At 40.8% G+C, this 16,176-nt stretch overlaps 1 protein-coding gene and 1 long non-coding RNA gene across 5 annotated transcripts in view; one reads left to right on the forward strand and one right to left on the reverse strand.

Moving 5' to 3' along the window:
• The window catches only part of LOC123981211, a 4,684-nt gene extending 2,793 nt beyond the window's left edge, over positions 1-1,891 (reverse strand). Inside the window, exons 1-3 of one of the 2 annotated variants that reach the window (XR_006827706.1) lie at positions 1,673-1,891; positions 1,483-1,564; positions 1,252-1,380 (exon numbers count right to left, since the gene is read on the reverse strand). This is a non-coding gene — a long non-coding RNA (uncharacterized LOC123981211). Of the gene's footprint in view, positions 1-1,190; positions 1,381-1,482; positions 1,565-1,672 lie in introns of those variants that run through there. The other variant, XR_006827705.1, reaches the window with a different exon arrangement.
• Positions 1,892-14,158: 12,267 nt separating this feature from the next.
• Positions 14,159-16,176, forward strand: part of nlgn2a (neuroligin 2a) — a 188,370-nt gene continuing 186,352 nt past the window's right edge. For 2 of the 3 annotated variants that reach the window (XM_046064235.1, XM_046064237.1), the window contains exon 1: positions 14,159-15,041. The gene's annotated coding sequence lies outside the window, so the exon portion shown is untranslated. The remainder of the gene's footprint in view (positions 15,042-16,176) is intronic. The other variant, XM_046064236.1, reaches the window with a different exon arrangement.

The raw sequence follows: 16,176 nt of genomic DNA on the forward strand, positions 1-16,176 counted from the left end.
TGTGCTCCTAAATTCAAATGTTTTGTGCTAGCACATTCAAATGTTTGACTGTGTGGAAAGAAACTGTACATTCAAAAGTTTGAATGCTAGCAAAAGTTTTGTGCATGTACACTCAAAAGTTTGAATGTGTGCAAAAGTTTTGTGCTTGTACATTCAAATGTTTTTTACTTTTTAAGTATTTGAATGTACAAGTACAAATACAAGACATTTTACAAGACATTTTAACTAGTTAAAAACCTTTTTCAGAAATGCAAACATTTGAATGTACAAGTTCAAAACATTTGAAAGTACAAACACAAAATTTTTCCACACATTCAAATATTAATTTCAAAAGTATTGTACATTCAAATGTTTTGTACTTTTTAAACACTTGAATGTACAACTACAAGACATTGTCACTAGTAATAAAACATTTTCAGACATGCAAATATTTGAATGTACAAGTACAAAACATTTTCGCAAGCACAAAGCTTTTCCACACATTCAAACTTTTGAATGTACAAGTTCAATACATTTGAAAGTACAAAGACAAAACTTTTCAACGCATTGAAACGTTAAGTACAAAAGTATTGTAAATTCAAATGTTTTGTACTTTTTAAATACTTGAATCTACAAGTACAAGACATTTTCACTAGTAATAAAACTTTTTCAGACATGCAAACATTTGAATGTACAAGTACAAAACATTTTCGCAAGCACAAAGCTTTTCCACACATTCAAACTTTTGAATGTACAAGTAAAAATACATTTGAAATTACAAAGACAAAACTTTTCCACACATTCAAACGTTAAGTACAAAAGTATTGTACTTGTACATTCAAATGTTTTGTACGTTTTAAATATTTGAATCTACAAGTACAACACATTTTCACAAGCACAAAGCTTTTACACACATTCAAACTTTTGAATGTACAAGTAAAAATACATTTGAAATTACAAAGACAAAACTTTTCCACACATTCAAACGTTAAGTACAAAAGTATTGTACTTGTACATTCAAATGTTTTGTACGTTTTAAATATTTGAATCTACAAGTACAACACATTTTCACAAGCACAAAGCTTTTACACACATTCAAATATTAATTTCTTTTTAAATATTTGAACAACTACAAAACATTTTCACACATTCAAGCATTTGAATGTACAAATACAAAACATTTCCATAACTACGAAACTCTCTCACACAGCTACAATACATTTAGGACTATATTTCTTCCATACAGAAACGGAAATGAGTCAATACGCTTACCGCAGCACGGCAGCACGTCCAACCACATTTACAGATGTTTCACAGTCCAGAGATGCAGGTCCAACACAGCCTCATCTGAAAGTATTTCCTCGGACACATTTGTCTGTCCTCTCAGTTATTTCGTGAAATCTGTAAAAATAAAAGTCTGCTTTTTAGAAAGCTCTAATGTAATATGTCAGTTTTCCATCAGTGTATCAGTTAAATCAGTTCACTTAGATCAGTCTGACTCACTTCTCCAGGAAGCTTCTTCCTGTCAACAGCTAGGTCTAGAAAAATAATCAGGAACTTGATCCTGCTGTTTCATGATCATAAACTGCAACACAGATTCGGTACAGGACAGTTTGACAGCTCACAGAAACACCATATTATACAACGTAATATAAATAATGAACGGTGCACCTTTACCTTTACAGTAACTCACTTCTGCTTTGTAGCGATGTTGCTCTTCTTCAAAAGAAAGAGGAGGGCCTCGTTTCTTGGACTTCCTCAAAAATGTGTGGGTGTCCATGTTTAAGAGAGTTATTTCAAGTTGAAAGTTTTGAATAAACAGGTTTGTTGAACACAGTGAAAAAGTGAACAACTGTGTCTTTTCAGAGGGTTTAGCTAAACTTTCGGGTACCAAATGAGGGAGAATCCACAAACTCACCTCAAATTCATATTGCACGGAATGTAGAACTATGTGACATCAACACCATCATAATGTTGAAGGTTCCGCCACAGAACACAGCAAAGCAAAGCTTGGAACTAATATGCAAATGAGGGAATCAACAACCAAAATTAGTTTAGTGTTAGCTTTCATTATGTACCTTGTATTTTCATCACAAATGCATCTCTCACAGGAATTTAAGAGTCTACATCTTTCATACCTCTAACAGTCAAGTGCCCGCTGATTACAGACAAGTTTTATATTACCATTTAGAAATCTTTGCTGGAATATATTTATATTTGCGATTCTGCAGAGAGTTTCTGCAGAGATATTGTTGATAACTGCCAAACAAACACTCCCCTCACAGCTCCTAACTTTGGGGCTAACCTCCTTCACTCTTTATTCAACAGTTGGCAGCAACACACGGGAGCTCGTCTTTAGTCCACTGCAGTCAAGCCAGCCTCCACTTGACTTGACTGCAGTTTTAGTCTTTAGAAGCTGCAGTCTTGATTCATCCGGCCTCTGTAACTTCTACTGAATATTTACTGCTGAACAAGCCTTATTTCTCTCTATTCACTGGGACACCCGTGTACGTTACACACATGCTCCGTCTATTCCTCCTCTACCGCACACACACTGACCGCTACGGCAAAGCTAACACAGCTAACCAGCTGGGATCATCACAAACATGACAACAGACAGACCAAATTGTAATATACTGAACCTGTGTTTATGTGGAATAGCAAAGCATCGGTTTTCATTCCTTTCTAATCTCGTAGATTTATCCAGCATTTAAACCCCTCACAGATGTTAACACAGGTCTTCCCCTCGCCTGATCATATAACTTGTCTCACAATTCCTCAGACCTTTCCCTCTGTGGCTGTTTCTCAGTCATCCTCACAGCTAGAGTCCCGTAAGAAGTCCAGCATGTTCGAATGTACCGCTGTTTGTTTACTTTCTCTCTCCGACTGCTTCGAGCGCTCCGAGCAGCTTTGTTTGTGCTGCAGTATCGGAGGCTGCAGTTTCAGGACCGCAATCCTAGGACCGGAACTGCATTTCTAGGACCCTTGTTTACTATGATACTGCCAGCTAGCTAGCTAGCTATGTTACTATTGACAGCCCCCCCGAAGCCAGTTACCCTACCACAGCCATCACCGAGTGTGTGTCTAAACTTAAGTTATTTAGTTATTTACTTTAGTAATTTTAGTTTTTTAAGATTTCACTAGAAAAGATGGATATAGAGCCACAGACAGAGGAGGGACGTTGGAATTTATTGGGAGATGGACTAATGCGTAATCACTTGATGAGATGACAATGACAAAATTGAAGAATAATGCCAGCCTTATCTTTTAATCAAATCACATGTATTTTTCAACAGTTCTGCATTACCACAATGTAACATGTACAAACTTAATGTTAACTGTTTGATTACACAACTCAAGTAATTTTAACACCCTTTGGAAATGATCAGAAACCAATGGCTGCATAACCTTCGCTTGAAATTCTTTGACATACATTTCAAGTTATAGAGGTGGTAAAACATACTAGTATGGTTGTTCTAGCAGTAAAATTTAGTTAACTTTAGTTTTAGTTTAGTTTAGTTTTAGGTATATGTCTCTCGGTTAGTCCATCACTAGAATGATTTTCACTACATGTGACAATAAAGTATACCTTACCTTACCTTGTGTGTGTGTGTGTGAGAGAGAGAGAGAGAGAGAGAGACATACACTTGTGCCCTCTCTCTCCTTATGTGTATTTGTGCATCAACATTGAAATGTCTATAAATATATATTTAAGAAATCTATGTTATAGCATTATTTGATATTATTCTTAGCAGCAGTAGTATATGTTGTTGCTTTAAAATAACATATATTGTGTTCAATGGAAAATAGTTGATTTTTTTTTTACCCAGACATTTAAAATAACACATTTTAGAGCTATAATCGCAATATTGTGATACTGTGATACCATGATACCGTGATACCATAAAAGGGAAAATAAGTATTGCATGTGAACTATGGGGAATCATGTGGTGGCTGAGATTGCCAGTCCTTGATTGTGAACAGATAACATCCTGTTGTTGAATTTTTCCTCTCCCTCGGTCCTTGCCGTATTCTACCCATTGCTCCATCGACCTGGTCTATATTTGTGTAGGAGTCAGAAAGTGGGATACAGAGAGGTGGAGAGGGAGCGGATTTGCTAGTGAGCATCTTAATCAAAGCTGTCACGCACCATGTATACCAGTCACATTGTGGCTTCATTCTAGGGGCTGCTGCGACTCAGGTCATCCATCTCATTCTCTTTACCTTGCTTATTCCTGCTTTCTTCTGGCTGAGATCAGTCTGTTTTCTCACCTCTAATGAGTCCCCTTCTGAATGCTTGTTTTTCTACAACAATGCCTGAATTTCCATGGCATAGCGCTGATGGACATGAAAAGCTGGAAGCTAAATTCAAGGCTGGGAGCAGGGAGGGATGAATGTTTTTGTCTATTAGTACAGCATTATGAGGCTTTTAATGTTCCAACAAGACGACAAATGTTGGCTACAAAATGTGATCAGCATCCCTTCCAGCCTGAATTCCATCAGAGGAGATAATTAGCAGAGGAGTGCGGCTTAGCTTTTCTGAGGGTTTTTGGAGACATCTGATGCAAAAGGAAACGAGCAGGTTATTGGAAGTTAAGCCATGTTGTCCAGTGCCCTGGTAGACAACCAGTGTTAGCGGTGAAAAATGTAGATGGCAGTATCTGGGCTTTTACAGGCTACAACGAAGGTTTCTGTTTTTTTCAGAAAGAAAAGAGAGCAAAGAAGAAAGAAGAGAAGAAATCATTTGTAGTAGCTTCACAGCAGGTTTTTGTTATAATTCCGGGTTCATTATGAGCTTGGAGAGAAGCTGGACATGAGAAGGAGAAACTTGAACCAAAGAGGAGATGTGTTTTATTTGTACTTTCTCATCGAAAAGTGTTGGGGCAACATTGTCACAGTGGAATGTCTTCATTCATCTATGAATCAGCTCCATAGGCTCTTGTCAAGCAGCGTAATGGAGGCTAAAATAATATTATGGAGGCTTTCTTTTTTACATTTCCAGTATGGTCCCATCATGTGCAAGAACCATCCACCGAAACCAACGCTCTACCTCCATTCATCCACGGTGGTTGATTTTAATAGTTGTATGCACCATGTTTTACTCTGGAGGAATGCTTTTTATTTTGTTCTTAATTTTCATTTTCTAAACACTCACCTTAAAATGAGTGCACCCACAGTCTGCCTTAACTATAAAGTTAATCAGTATGCAGCTTTCACAGTAAGGCGTTTTTTTTTACTGCTGTTATCTATAATTGCAGAAAAGACATAATTACCTTTTGTCAAGTTTGGCTCAGACGACAGACAAATACACTTGCACTTATTTTTGAGGACACAAGGGTGGGAGTTTTGCAAATATTTTATTAAAACAGAAAATGTGTTATTCTAGGTTACTACAAATACCTGGGGACAAAGGTACTGACAATTGTGACATACTGTGGAAGTATGTTGCTACAGTATTATGGGGTCATTTGTACATTTTGTCAATCTTTTTAACTTTATTTTCTAGAGTTTGCTTACAGCACATGTAAAAGCTTTTTGCCATTGAACCACTATTGCTTGGTGCGCTTAATAAAGACAGCAACCTATTTAAATTTGCCAACTTAAATTACACAGTCTCCTTTCCCCTTGTAAACTGATTTAAAGGGTCAGTTCAGCCACATTACAAAAACACATTATGTGCTTCGAGTGGTATCAAAAAGATAGCTTTGGTTGAATTTCCTCAGGTTTTGAGATATCTCTCTCTGAGAATTATGCCTCCACCCCAGTACTCCAGCACTCCAAGTCACCGTGCTCCCACAAACATTAAGCTGAAAACATGACTCTGACATATTATCACATATAATAAAGTTATTATTATAAACACATTAGCAAACAGATGCCTAGTTGTACAACCAGCAGACACAGAGAGACATTATCATTCATCTGGTATTGTGTTTCTGGCCTCCTATGAGAATATAAGTCCAGAATAAAGTCCTTTTAGCTCTGGTTTGAAGAAATATGTGACACAGATGTTCACCAGCTGGACAGTAACTTTGTCTATCTGCTGTTTGGTGCAGTGCAGTTAGTGTACATGTGTTTATCAGAGTTTTTTCACTGAAAACCAGCTGCCTACTGCTAGAAATATGTTTTATTTACTTCTTTTGGGGGGAAAACAAAGAACATGAGAGCTCTTAGATGAACAAACACAAGTTGCAGGCCTTAAAACAAAAACAGTTAATAAACGGGAATAGAGGCTAAGGACTGCTTAGTTGGGTGATCATTTTCTGTAGATTTGTTGTAACAAAACAAAATCTTTTACATAGTCATTTGATCCATTAATGAAATAAAACAATTTTATGTAGCTTTAATCTTTTCATTTTACATATTTTTCACTTCGGTCAAGCATGCCCCCCCCCCTCCCGGAATACCCTTTTTAATGAACTAGCTACTGCTCCATCCCTCTATGTCCATTGCAAATCCACAAAGTAATCTGTCAGCCATTATGCTCTGCTGTGCAAATTGTATGTAGTATTATCTTCAGTACTATCTATTTGTTTAATTCTTATCCTGATCCTCCTCTCTGCTGCTGCAAGAAGCCCAGTTTCCCCATGGGGACCATTAAGGTTTCATCTAATCACCTAATCTAATAATGCTGAAAAGTTCAAGTGTTCTACAAATTGCAAGCAAACTATTGCTTTAAGCTGAACGTCATCCATCCGGAACAATGATGTTGCTCGTGATAGAGTCGTCGAGATGTCTGTCATTTGGATACTCTTCCCAGAGGAGCCACTTTCTGCTTTCATTATGTTGATTTAGCCCTGCTCCTTATGCCGTCTCTCCATTTCCGAATGCTTTGCTCACAAGGCAGCAAGCTGCATCGAAAACAAAAGAAATATGAGCAGTGGATGAATTAAATATATCGAAAACAATTACAGTCAGCAAAATGTCAGGCCAGGATAAGCCTGCCAAATAACCTGCAAAATAATGTCTTGTTCTGCTTATTCATAATGAAGTCTGTATGTGGACACAGAAACATACAAGTAGGCGGGATAAATTAACCCACACACGCTAGTGTTTGTACTGGTACTGTGTGTTAGACACTGATAAAACATATGGATGTTTCCGGTTTACTCTGGTTTTATGTTAATAGTTTTGGTTATCCTTTCTTTCCGCAGTGTTGGGCAAGTTACTTGTAAACAATTACTCTGAATTACTCACCTATTATTAAATATTTACATTCCTTTACTCATCATTAATAACAAAAGTACTTACATCACTTGTTAAATTACTTTTAATACTCAAGCCAGCTTCATCGAATGAGCCTCAACATCCACACATTACATACACTGCATTTAACACGTGTATAAAATGAGACATTGTGGTTTAACTGACTAACTAGGCAGCCTACAGTTTGGAGGAATTTACTCACCAACAACAAATAGCTTAGCTTCTGTGACAGCACTCAAAACACAAAACATCCACCAATGTGTCCCTGAGCAAGACACTCAACCCCTAGTTTCTCCAGAGGTGTGCGGCCTCTGACATGTATAGCAACTGTAAGTCACTTTGGATAAAAGCTAAATGTAATGTACTCACATTTCTCCTTTTTAAGTAGAGGCTAACCACTCCTAGCTCCAGCCATAACAACAAGCTAACATGATCCAAATGAGTGTCTGCTGGAAAAAGTAATTCCAACGCTGTCTCTTGGTCAACCGGTCCTCACAAGAAAAACAGCCATATAGGTTGATTATGCAGCAACTTATTACATCTCATATTTGTGTTTATTGTTAGGTCACGACCTCTAGCAGCCGCATGACAATAGCAAAGGAAGAAATCAGGTGAGGACATATAGGTAGGTAGGTAGGTACATTAATGTGACACAATATAACAGGTTATAGAGTGAAATTGAGTTTTGTAACTCCCTTCTGCTACATAGCAGACAATACAAATTAATAAAGAAACAATTATAAAAATGGTAAACAGAAATCATCACTGGAGCAGTGCTGAGGATGAATGAGAGTTTAAGAGTCTTATAGCTTGGGGGGAAAAAGCTGCTCTGCAGTCTGGTGGTGCGGCAGCTGAAATTTCTATATCTCTTCCCAGAAGGCAGCAGGGTGAACAGGCTGTGGCTGGATGGGTACTGTCCTTTAGTATCCTTTGAGCTCTGCGTAGGCACCTCACCTCAAAGATATCACATATAAAGAGCGACAAAGTCCCTGTTAGGTGGTGGTTGGGTTGGATGGATGAGGACGTGTGTCTATTGGCTATGTGGTAAGATAGGGGAAAGTGGTGGCATTGCTAAAAAGAAGAAAACACGAGTAGACCAACATGATTATAAAATCAGTTTTAAACAATCTTCCAGTTTAGCCAAACTTAAATGGAAGAAAGGTCAAATTTAAAATTATTACACAAACTGTCACATGTAAATATCCATCACAGTTTCATCCTGGTTCAAATTTGATCTATTGTATTTGCTGTAGTTTTCCTTGTACACAGTTTTCCTGTGGAAAGAGCGGTTTCTACAACCATCAAACATCAAATAAAGTGGTTTTGATAATAAAACTGTTTGTTCATTACTTGTCTGAATTTGCCATCATCCATCAACACTAAAAGAAACACATTTCCCCTTTATGTGAGTTTACTATCTCCTTACCAATACATAATTACTGAGCTCCTCTCTCAGCAGGGTCCCACACATACACACTCACACTGTGTCACACCGCACAGACACAGGCACAAGTACAGACACGGCATATGAAGCTACTAATGTTAATAATGACTACATGCGCATATGTGATCACAAGGCCGTAAACCTAGAGTTTCTGGGGCAGAGGAAGTAATAAAAAAAATGCAAAGTCACACAGGTCTCATCCTCTCTTTCTTTATACCTCACTGTGGCAGCCGGCATCAATGGGACATTTGGCGCTGCAATTAGCACCGGCCTATTCATGGATGTGGAGACTTCCACCAGTGCTCAGATGGGTACAATTAAAAAGCAGATGCCACTCTAGCTAATGGGGTGTGTATGTGTATGTGTGTGTGGACGGGGGCTGCTTGGTTATATAGACAGAAAAACAGGAGGTGGCATACGATGGGAACCAATGCAAGTGGAGCTACTTTAGCACTAATCTAGTAGGCTCCCTGCTGCTACAGATCAGATAAGAAGGATGCTATCCCCGACCCCAAGGGGCTGGAGGCTTGCTGAGGAGCGGAGATATATACAAAAACAGGGAGGGAGGAAGGTGGAAGAGGGGATGGAAACTGGGAGTCCACAAGGAGAGATTTGCTGAGAGATGAGCTGGAGGTGGATGAGGTAGAGGGTGAGCGTGGTGTACAGTTGAAGTATTGGTTTCACAATTTGAAAAAGCATCTTTTTTATTAACCACTTTAGCTTTCACAGCTTTAATTTCTTAAATCTTAATTGATTGTTTAGTCACTTGTGAGCTGTGTAATAAGCTGACAAAAAAGCACTGACATATAGTTGACATGTCAAATGTGTTGGACAAACACGTACCTATTTGCACCTGTCCACCTAATGAATGTATGTCAAATATTAATGTTCCTTTTAGCTCTGTTTTGGTCGCCATTGACCGTCTCTTTTGCACCAGCTAGCTGCTAACTGTCTGCTCTTTGCTGCTGGGCAGGTAGCATACAGTCGGTCGGAGCTTTTTGGCTGACAGTGACAACACTGGCCTGTTGCTGTAAATGACTTTAATTCGAGTGATGAAAGTGAACCAAAACAGTAAAGGTGTGTGTCGCAAAATAAAAACAATGGGCTAAAATAGCTAACATATTCTGTAGAGCTAAGGGGACTGCAGATTTATGTGCGAATCCATCACTACAACAGAATATGTTAGTCATTTGACCTGTTTTTAGTATGAAAATATGGATGAGTGCGGCTTCAGAGTGGATACATGTGAAAATGGAAGAAAACAGCTTTTTGAATGTCTGCCCGTCAGCAATGTTAAGACCTACTTTCTGTGACATCTAACTTTCTGTTTTGATGCTTATTGCCCAGGAAATAATGCTAGCCTTGGTTAACAAGTAGCATTAAAACACCTTTATCTTCAGAAACAGTGTTGGACAGACAGAGAAAAAGCTTTAGCCTGCTGATAATAAGGGCCGGATTTACAAACATCCCGAATAAAGAGCACTAAATTGTGTGTGCATTCTAAAACATTGCACTTGCAATTTTATTACCTGTTAAGGGTTATAAACTAAGAATTATTGCGTAGATGACAACAGGTGCAAACACAGTGGCGGTGGCAGTATTTAAATGAGGGTTTTGCGTGTTTTAATGGTTTCCGCCATGGAAAGTTGGGAGGGAAAGCAGCCAATGCGTAAAAACCTTGGTTTGTCTCATTCAGTGCGACCTGAGTATGTGGAAATCGTATGTACCTGCCCATCCTGCCTAAGATAGCGCTAAGTACTTGGGACAGCACACCTTGGGAAACCCCAGCAGAAACAGATACAGAATGCTGGAATGACCCTGAAGCGAGGAAATGCCAGCAGATCGTGCTTCATCCAGCCAGAGGGAACAATCACCAACCGTCCTCAGCATGTTTCCTTTCAAACGTATTAAATACAAATTGCTTTTAGGCTTGTTAGATCACATTGCGTGGAGTAAATAAATGTATTTGCATGTTACCCCCCCATTACTTTGCACAATAAAATTGAAATGCCCCAAATTGCATATTCATTAAGGCAAAAGTAGTAAATGAACAACAGGTGCTATCTTGTACTTTTGAAAGACGTCATTCTGCGTGCACACTGTTATTACATTTGCACACGTTTTTACTCACACAAACCTTTAGTAAATCTGGCCCCAAGGGGGTTATGCCATTGTCTAGAGGGTAGTAATCTATCGTTCAGTTATTTGCTATTAAAACAAAAGATATCATTCTGAATGCTCCCCACATATTTTGCATAATGTTCCCTTTCTGACGCCTATGTTTGCTGCTAAATGCCATTAGCATTCCATTGAACTACACAATGGTTATGCTATCATTCTGTCTCATGCCTGACTCATACAACACATTCTCTGTAACTGGTTTACCCCACAAAATAAACAATGTTGCAATAAATAACATTGTGCTCAAACAATGATCCAACCTTACAGCGATAAGTGAGCATGTGAGAAACTTATGCCAGGAGGTAAAGAGCGGGAATGGAGGTGGGAGTAAGCTTGGAAGAGCACCAGTTACCGCCCCGGAGGGCGGATGCCTCGTGGTGGGCAAGAAGGTAGAAAGAGAGATGAGAGAAAGAGAAGGGAGAATAAATGTGAAGCTACAAGGAAGTCAAGAAAGATTACCAGTGATGAAGTGAAGAAGGGTAAATCAGTTTAAGGACTTCAGACAGGGCGTCATGTGTAAGAGGTTTAAAGGTGTGAGGGTGTGAACATAGAGGACAAGACAAGGGCACAGAGGGGAGCAGGATAAGGGTGAGAATTTGAGCTTCCAGTGTCATACTGCATGAGTGTGAAGCGGTTAAACGATAATAACTGCAGCAGGAGCAAGAGGAGAATCAGCACATTTCATTTAAAGTGTATAAGTGCCATGCAGTTCCTCTACCTCTCCTGGCAGTCTAGCATCCAACTGTGCTAAAACCCAGTCTCTTTCCCCCAAAAGACCTTTGTGAATTAAAAACTGGCATCGGCTAGCTGGCTAGTTGTTTTTCAGCAATTTGGATTGACATCTTGGCCGTCCTTTTCTCCCTCTGAGGAGTAATAGTCTGTAATTATGCATATAATGTGTACATGTGCACAGGTGAGTGTGCACTATACTGCCTTCCTTGGAATTAGCCGTAAACAAACAAATAATTGTTTCTCTTTGATATTCTGTTTCAATTGCCGTGACAGTGCGGGCTCTCACAGTCTCCAAACACAGAAAGAATTTGTGGGCACGCTCAATAGGTCAGGTTGCAGCAAAAGTAAATTAGGCGAGGAGAGAAAATGGGCTTTCTGCATACTCAGGGTGCCTTAGACAGAAAGGTTAATGGCTTTATGAGATTGCAATGACATGTTATTGCAAACACCTCTGAGCAAACAAATTATTCGATTGTAATATTGCAGGCTGGAGGAGTTGTTGCAGCCTGTTATTAATGGAATTTTAAATCCACAGGCATGTGTACATGTGTGATATGCGTATGCATTATGTAATTCTTAACACGAATCTTCCCCTGTGGGTGTTGTGCTACAACTGTTAAATTTTCAGAGCTGTTCTCCTTTGAAAGTTGAGGCATAGAAAAAGAGAGCCCGAGGTCTGTCTGTAGGGGCCTATGACCCCGGAGGCCACATCATTGGGCCTTTTGGCTGGTTGCTTATGCGTAGAATTGCGCCACTCAAGCACAACCCACTATAATGGTGTTCTGGAGGCATAAAAACATTCATGAACATTGCAGAGGAATTCTCCATAGACCAGCAGCTCCCCCTGGGGCTCCACAGTTGCAAACTGACCTCTAACAACATATATCACAACTATGTGTAGGAATGGATAGTGTGTGTTCTTCTGTGTTAAGGTAGAGCAAAAGGGAGGTCATGAGACATGTGTTTGCAACTGCAGATCAGTGTAGTCCAACAGTAGTCCATCAGTGACAAACCACAAGAAGTTAAAACAGAGGTGAGTGTGTGTGTGTGTGTGTGTGTGTGTGTGTATCATGGTGTGTGGCCTCAGCTGTCAGGTCTCCCTGGTGGGTCATTACCTCTGATGCTTGGCTAGGGTCTATCAAGTGTTAGACATCAACATCACCCCTGTACACGAAGACACACACACACGCGCATGCATGCACACGCGCGCACACACACACACACACACACACACACACACACACACACACACAGGCCCTCTACCTCCTCACCTTGGCCTGATGGGATATCACTGGGGGAATGTACATCCAACACCAAAGACAATTTGTCTTGATAGCCAAGATCGTAGCCCCATAGCAATGTCTCTCTTCCTCTCTCCCTGCCTCATCTGTGTCCCTCAGGTAGCTGGATGTGTCCAAAGGTGAAAAGCACGACTGGCTGACATGATGTTTTGGCTGATTTATGACAGGATGGCTTCCCACATGAATGTGGAAGCAGCCTGTTTCCCTGCCTGTGGTTTATACGAGGAAGTGAGATAGTAGCACGAAAACAAGAGAAAAGTTTCATTTTCATTTCATTTTTATCCTATGAGCTGGGAATTCCTGGCAGGCGCCAGCCTGCCAACTGTGGATACATGGCTCTGCAGTGGGAGAGCGACTGAGGCAGATGTTTGGCTGTGTTATGACCCTGGTAATAAGACAGACATGTGGCTGTCCTGCATCCAGAGGAGCAGGTGCTGCCACCACACAGCCATTACCATCTGCACTGATGAGATCAGGGACTCAGCCATGCTGGATGTTAGATGGTTATTATCCCTTAAAGTAAAACATCGAATTAATAAATGCGCAAGCTGGTGAAGTCAGCAACCAACCCCCCACAAATATCAGTATCACATTCCTAAAGGGACTTGTAGTGATGGTTAGTGTGTGCGTATCCTAATCTTACTGTATGTTATATAATTTTTATCTTCTGTGGTATCAGTGTAAAATTCACTTAATACCCTATTTGGCACAGAAAGTACTGCTATGATGTTTATCCCTCAATGATTAACATGGTTAGCCTGCCATTAACCATTCAGAATTACATGTTCTCTGTGGTGAAAGGGTAAACTTTATATGATGAATGAAGAGATGGAGGGGAAAAACTGAGTTGAGGATCATAGAGGGATGCTTAAAGTGGTTGGGTGAATAGTGAAGGGATAGTGGAAAAGGAAAGATGCAGGGTGGGGGTGGGGGTTGAGGTGAAAAAAAAGGGCTAGTATCCCTTTAACGTCCTCTGACGTCATGCTGATGCAGATCTGCCCCGCTGGATGCGAGCGGATGAGAGGAGGAGAGGGATGCCGAAAAAATGAAACTCCTCAGCACAAATTTTTCACATCCCTCTGCAGGAGTAGATGGACACCAACCTTAGGACGCCCTCTGTACAGTGGAGCGGTTTAACAGCCTCTGTTTCCACGACTGAGTGAACGTGAGCATGCTGTCCTCGCGACAGAAACTGAGGTAAACGCGACACATTTTTTTAGCAGAAAAAGCGACCATATTGAGGTCAGAGGAAAGCGTTGCCAAGACGACCAGCTTGCTAGGGAGGACACTGCAGCGCGCGCGTCACACGCCGGGAGCGAGCGTGCGTGCTTGCGAGGGTGCGCACGTGCGCGCGTATGCCACAGCTAGCCGAGGCGGTCACGGCGTCCACACAGCAGCAACGGCGGCAGCGGCAACACAGGCAGCATCTTCTCACAAGACTGTACCAGACGACCGCGCAGTCCACTTCCTCCCGTTACCTTTTTAGACAAGCTAAAAGCGAGCCGACGCTTGCACCGGGACTTGAGTCGGTGCTCGGCGGTGTCGGAGTGCTCCTCGAGGGGATTTACTGAGGATTTATCGACAAGGTCCCAGAAAAAAAACGCTCAAAAACTGAGTTGCTGCGACCACTGGTCAACACAGGTGACACTTCCCCGGCTGTCAAAACCACCGAAAGCCCGCCGACACGTCCGGGGAATTTTGGAGTTATTTTGTCGTATTAAGAAGGCCTCGATAAAAAAACGTACATTGTTGATTCGTGAGGCAAACTGGACTGTCAGCCGAGAAATTAATAAATATATTGCCGCGCTGGAGGAGAAGGAGAGCGTGCCGAGCCCGCCTGCCCGGATGGGGAATCATACAAGGCTATCTTGCTGTAGGTGGTGTGTAATGCAGTAGAGCGGTTGTATTTTTGGTATTCAGCCTCCACTGTCGTTGTCTCCAGTCATGAAGTCCCACCTGTCGGCCCGGTTAGGTTGAACGAGTTAGTGCTGTGGTGGGGCATTTTTTAAGGTTTTTTTGTATTGGTATATTTGTTAAATTTATTTTTAACAAGCACTTTTTTGTCTGCTTGACACTTACCACTGCTGGAGGAAGGTTAGCGAAGAGGACAAGGAGGAGAAGGAAGAAATCTCAGGAAAAAAAAATACATCACTGGGAATCTGGCCCCCCACCAGCACCCTTGGATCACAGATTAACAGGTAGGATGAGGTTTACATGGAGATGAGTCTTAACCCGAGAAATCTGAGAAACACACTAAAATCTGTCCTTTCAATTGATCATTTCCCCCAATTTGCATTCAATTTGCATTCTTAATGTGTGTGTGTGTGTGTGTGTGTGTGTGTTTTCTTTTTTTTTGGGGGGGGGGGGTGACACCTAAATTAAAAAATGCTTTTAAGAAAGGAAGATCAGAATCAGAAAACTGGGGCTAAAATGAGGGACCTTTCTTTGCAAATGAGTTTTTAAAGCCTTTATGACATGTCATTAAAAAGATATTTTTGGAATATGAATAAATATACATGTTGTATGTATGGATCAATTGCCCACTGATCAAAGGCATTTGGAGTTGTCCAAAACATGTCTGGAATGAATGACAGGTTGTTGAGCAGTTTTGTGGCCAATCTGTTAAATTTTGCAGCATGTTTTTGTATGTCACATGTCACATGTATGTGATGTGCTGTGTGGCGATGTCAGACCTGTTGTGACTGAGTCGAGCTTCGTGCAGAGGTGCTGCTCCTTCACAACAGAGAAGATACCTCTGTACCATTAATGAGGACTCAGACTCAGAGATCCTCTGGTGGAACGAGAGAGAAACAGAGGCTGCTATTCAGTTCGGCTGAGATCATTTCCCTGTCCTGGTAACATGCAGAATTTGGAGCTTATTAATCAAAGTGTTTCGCTGAGGTTGCATCAATGCTGGATCAGTCATTGTGCATATGGCGATCATTGTGCATTTCTTTAATTGGGTATTGTCTGGAACAAGAGGGGAATTAATAGGAGTGGAATGGGCATTTTGCAGATGACTGAAATGATGCACACACACATACTCACAAAGGCCCCCATTCAACAGTTAAATCATCCTTCAACTGAATATGAGCATATTTACATGGGGTCTTTATACTCGAAGGACCCAGGAAACGCCAGGACCATGAGAACATATTACCCTAAATGCTCTCCTCCACACACACACACACACACACACACACACACACAAGTAGATGCACACACACAGCACGAAGAATGGGGTGCATTTATATGCTGTGGCTGATGTTGTGGGGTATTCGGATCGGCAGGGCCTGCTAGATGATAGAATTCAGCAGGGACAAGTAGACCTCT

Source organism: Micropterus dolomieu, linkage group LG12 (assembly GCF_021292245.1).
Source record: "Micropterus dolomieu isolate WLL.071019.BEF.003 ecotype Adirondacks linkage group LG12, ASM2129224v1, whole genome shotgun sequence".
Taxonomy (NCBI): Eukaryota; Metazoa; Chordata; class Actinopteri; order Centrarchiformes; family Centrarchidae; genus Micropterus; species Micropterus dolomieu.